Raw genomic sequence first — 5,898 nt, forward strand, 5'->3', positions numbered from 1 at the left:
AAGTGTCGGGCGAAGCCCGACGCACGCGGTTCTAAGCCGGGCGCCCAAGGCGCCCTCTAACTTAAAGTGTCGGGCGAAGCCCGACGCACGCGGTCTTAAGCCGGGCGCCGAAGGCGCCCTCTAACTTAAAGTGTCGGGCGAAGCCCGACGCACGCGGTCTTAAGCCGGGCGCCGAAGGCGCCTCTAACTTAAAGTGTCGGGCGAAGCCCGACGCACGTGGTCTAAACCGGGCGCCGAAGGCGCCCTCTAACTTAAAGTGTCGGGCGAAGGCCGACGCACGCGGTCCTAAGCCGGGCGCCGAAGGCGCCCTCTAACTTTAAGTGTCGGGCAAAGTCCGACGCACGCCGTCCTAAGCCGGGCGCCGAAGGCGCCTCAAACTTAAAGTGTCGGGCGAAGCCCGACGCACGCGGTCTTAAGCCGGGCGCCGAAGGCGCACTCTAACTTAAAGTGTCGGGCGAAGCCCGACGCACGCGATGCCAAACCGGGCGCCTTCGGCGCCCTCTAACTTAAAGTGTCGGGCGAAGCCCGACGCACGCGGTTCTAAGCCGGGCGCCTTCGGCGCCCTCTAACTTAAAGTGTCGGGCGAAGCCCGACGCACGCGGTCTTAAGCCGAGCGCCGAAGGCGCCCTCAAACTCAAAGTGTCGGGCGAAGCCCGACGCACGTGGTCTAAACCGGGCGCCGAAGGCGCCCTCTAACTTAAAGTGTCGGGCGAAGGCCGACGCACGCGGTCCTAAGCCGGGCGCCGAAGGCGCCCTCTAACTTTAAGTGTCGGGCAAAGTCCGACGCACGCCGTCCTAAGCCGGGCGCCGAAGGCGCCCTCAAACTTAAAGTGTCGGGCGAAGCCCGACGCACGCGGTCTTAAGCCGGGCGCCGAAGGCGCACTCTAACTTAAAGTGTCGGGCGAAGCCCGACGCACGCGATCCCAAACCGGGCGCCTTCGGCGCCCTCTAACTTAAAGTGTCGGGCGAAGCCCGACGCACGCGGTTCTAAGCCGGGCGCCTTCGGCGCCCTCTAACTTAAAGTGTCGGGCGAAGCCCGACGCACGCGGTCTTAAGCCGAGCGCCGAAGGCGCCCTCAAACTCAAAGTGTCGGGCGAAGCCCGACGCACGTGGTTTAAACCGGGTGCCGCAGGCGCCCTCTAATTTAAAGTCGGGCGAAGGCCGACGCACGCGGTCCTAAGCCGGGCGCCGAAGGCGGCCTCTAACTTTAAGTGTCGGGCAAAGTCCGACGCACGCCTTCCTAAGCCGGGCGCCGAAGGCGCCCTCAAACTTAAAGTGTCGGGCGAAGCCCGACGCACGCGGTCTTAAGCCGGGCGCCGAAGGCGCACTCTAACTTAAAGTGTCGGGCGAAGCCCAACGCACGCGGTCCTAAGCCGGGCGCCGAAGGCACCCTTTAACTTAAAGTGTCGGGCAAAGCCCGACGCACGCCGTCCTAAGCTGGGTGCCGAAGGCGCCCTATAACTTAAAGTGTTAGGCGAAGCCCGACGCACGTGGTCTAAGCCGCGCACGCGGTATTAAGTCGGCGCCCTCGGCGCCCTCTAAATTAAAGTGTCGGGCGAAGCCCGACGCACGCCGTCTAAACCGGGCGCCGAAGGCGCCCTCTAACTTAAAGTTTCGGGCGAAGCCCGATGCACGCGGTCTTAAGCCGGGCGCCGAAGGCGCCTCTAACTTAAAGTGTTGGGCGAAGCCCGACGCACGTTGTCTAAGCCGGGCGCCGAAGGCGCCCTCAAACTTAAAGTGTCGGGCGAAGCCCGACGCACGTAGTAATAAGCCCGGCGTCCTCGGCTCCTTTTAAGGTGTCGGGCGAAGCCCGACGCAGGCTTTCCTAAGCCGGGCGCCTTCAGCGCCCTCATACTTAATAAATAAAATAGTAACCCCAAAGTAAGTTAAATAAAAAATAAGTTCAAAAACTAAAACCCGACTACTATAAAATGTGCTCTTAAAAGTATGAAACAAGATAGAATTGTTTTATGAAATTATCATGCATGAAATACACAGTGTGTATTCTTTTCAATACATAAACTCAATGTTATAATAAGTTTGTAAATTTTAGAAATACTTGCAGAGATTCAGAAGATGGCCGTGGTCGTATGCCACTTACCTTAAAGTTTATAATTGTGGCAAACGACCACGGTTATCTTCGGAATCTCTGCAAGTATTTCTAAAATTTACAAACTTATTATAACATTGAGTTTATGTATTGAAAAGAATACACACTGTGTATTTCATGCATGATAATTTCATAAAACAATTCTATCTTGTTTCATACTTTTAAGAGCACATTTTATAGTAGTCGGGTTTTAGCTTTTGAACTTATTTTTTATACATTATAACGATCATTATTTATAACAATTTTATGTTAATAACTATCGTAACTTCGAATGACTTATGTTCATAATGTCATTCATCATAAATACGTTTTATACTAATGTTTATGTTTATATACTTATTGATCATAACGATTGCGAGTAATATAATTTATCGTTATATTATTGTTAACAGAACAGACATCACATGTGACAGTCCAGTTAGGTGCAACGACGAGCGTAGCGAGGAGGAGCGTGTTAGGTTGACCGTGAGCGAACCAGAAACGAATTTTTAATGTAAATTGTATATGTCACTGTAAAAGCTTCAAACGCGCTTCTATAAATGGCACAAGTTTTTCATAGAACTTCCCCAAAACTTTTCAAATAATTTTATGATGAATGTCGGAGCTGGTAATCATGTACAGCTCAGCTGAGGGGTTTACTCTCCAAGAAAACTCCTGCTTCAAGATACTTATTTTAATTACTTAAATTACAATTATTTAGGTACAACAGTAGGTACGTATAAGGCGCTAGCCGAGAGTCGTGTGTGTCGTATGTGCGGTTGGTGCTCCCCGCGCCGGTGACGTCATGCCCCCGCAGGCCTCACTTCTCCGGGACTGGTTTGACCGCCGATGGCGCGTTAACAATGAATGATTTTCTTAAACACAAAATTATGAATGTTATTAAATATTTGTATAGAATTTAAGATTAAAATTTTTCGACTAAATGATTATTATGAACTGTGATAGTAGTACTATTGATAATAATGAAACAAAATTATGATAAGTAAAATTATGAGAAATGATCATTCGGAGCATAAATCGGTATAAACAATAATTTTATAACAAATAATTTTATATGAGCCAATATGGACCCCTTAGGAAGGTATAAAGTATTACTTACGATATAAAACTGTTCAGCACAGCATGCAACGTAAGTAAGTATGTAAGATATTTTCAACTATATCTGGGCGACCGAGCTTCGCTCGGTTCTATTTTATTATATCGTCTTTAGATTAAAAAAAAAACTCTTATAAATACAAAAAAATACAAAAACTTTATTTCTGGCCGGGATTCGAAACCCTGACACCTGCGATGTGCCTGCGAACATTAGACCGATCTCTTACGTCTGAGCTACGCGAAGCCAATGCGCGATCGGCGAAATTAACGACCATATTTTATGTTTACTAATGAGAAAGAAAAACGCATGAAAACTCGAAAATTTGCGTTTTCCGGGATCTAAGTCTAAGCTAGATCAATTTTTCACCCCCGAACCCCCTCCCTCGCGGTTTCCGAGATCGTCGGTATATAATATAAATAAATAAATAAGAATTGCTAGTTTAAAGGTATAAAGGTCTTATCTTATCTTATCTAAGATAAGACAAATGAAACAATGCGTTGCTATATCTGTAACGATAAGATTTTAATGAATCCGTGTTTCTATACTTATATACCAAATTCCTAAAACATAACTAAAGTAAAATCTACATACCTGTAACGATAAGAAACGACATTTATTTTAAAGTCCATTCTCGGGTTAGCATTTTATGCTGAGTCGGGACCATTTCGTGGTAACTTATATGTTTAATTTCTTTTATTTGCTGTCTCTGTTTTCTTACTTGTGTATTTTGTAGTTATCACGAATAAATAATTGATTGATTGATTGATTCGTCCATGCATGTAAATTTATTCACTATTTTATAAATAACTTATTTAAATACATACGATTTCCGTATTGTCATTATTTTTATACTTTTACGTATGACACAATTGTCGACAGCCTAGTACCCATAGAGGCGGCGGCTAGTAATAAAAAGTATAAATACTTTTTACAAGTATAATACTCAATTACTCATGATTACTAAATAAGCGCTGGTAGCCTAGCGGTAAGTGCGTACGACTTTCGTTCAGGAGGTTGCGGGTTCGAACCCCAGCTCGCACCAATGAGTTTTTCGAATATATGCTGGTCGCTTTTCGGTGAAGGAAAACATCGGGTTGGAAGGTCAGATGGCAGTCGCTTTCGTAAAACTAGTGCCTACGCCAAATCTTAGGATTAGTTGTCAAATGCCGGGATAATGCAAGGAGGATGACTCATGTTTACTAAAATCGCGCCACGTAAGTATACGATCTGCAATGAAACGAAGCTAAATTAAAAAGTCACCCTTATATATTGCTACGGCGTTTACGAAACTGCCTTAATTAATTGATTCGGAATACCGTTTGCGAAAACATTTCGGATTCAGGATGTGAAAACAACTCTAGGGAACGAGGATGCTATTTGAATTTCAAGATCGGTAGTATATTGGTTAAACGGTCTTTGGGAATTGGGAATCTCCCGGAAATACTCTCAAACCACTCACGTGATTTAGATTTTCATAAAAGGCACCCTAAACTTCTTCGACATGAAATTAGTCAATACCCCGCTATGTAGCCAAGCGCGGATCCAGCTTCGTGCCCAGGGGGGGGTCACGTGGTAAAGGCCCAGGTCCCAGGGGGGGGGATCACGTGGTCTATTTGTATGGCCAACCTCGGCTCCCGGGGTGCTAGCTCGTAGCTCTAGCTATTGGAAGCATGTGAGTGGCTAAATAAGATAGGGATATAGAACCTAATCAACCTAATCATTGGAGTCGGTACTAGCCGTTAAATAATCTGATATCAAAGGCACATTCAAATTAATACTTTAACATTTTTAAAAAAGGCTTTTTCAGTCATCAGCTTAACAGCCGATCCGCATGATCAATTATTTATATCCATCGCATACATAATTACAAATAGCGAATTTCAGTGTTTCTACTTGACAACAGATGTCGCAACGAACAACTCGACATTTCAAAATATTAACGTCATCGTCCTCCTCCTTGCGTTATCCCGACACGCTACGGTTCATGGGAGCCTGGGGTCCGCTGTGACAACTAATCCCAAGAATTGGCGTAGGCACTAGTTTTATTGGAATTATTCCGGTTTCTTCACGATGTTTGCCTTCACCGAAAAGCGACTGACAATTAATATGAAATGACATTACGCTCATGAGTTCCGAAAAACTCATTGGTAACTAGGCGGAGTTCGAACCCGCGACCGTCTGATTGAAAGTCACACCCTCTTAACGCTATTCAAAATATTAACAACTAGCTTTTTCCCGCGGATTCGCTCACGTTAGAAAGAGGCAAAAAGTAGCCTATGACACTCTCCATCCCTTCAACTATCTCCACTTAAAAAATCACGTCAATTCGTCGCTCCGTTTCGCCGTGATATGAAAGACGGACAAACAAACAGATAGGTACACACACTGTCCCATTTATAATATTAGTATGGATTTAACAGATATATCTAATTTGGCACATTAATTGCAACGTTTTATGATCGTTTGCATTGCAGTACGCCTCATAAGCTATCGTTTTGGCTTAACACGGTAAATTGGCATAGCACTGACCAGCTTAAACCTGCTTCCCCAGTCCGTTTCTCACTCCATTAACCAGTCGGATAAGCTGATTACACTTATCAGATCTGATCAACGATTTTTGCTTTTAAATTTATTATCTGATCAATCGGAGGATTGGCTACGTCGAAGCGTGATTCGATCTTTGCATGAGCTT

The sequence above is a fragment of the Leguminivora glycinivorella genome, chromosome 5 (assembly GCF_023078275.1).
Source record: "Leguminivora glycinivorella isolate SPB_JAAS2020 chromosome 5, LegGlyc_1.1, whole genome shotgun sequence".
Lineage (NCBI taxonomy): Eukaryota > Metazoa > Arthropoda > Insecta > Lepidoptera > Tortricidae > Leguminivora > Leguminivora glycinivorella.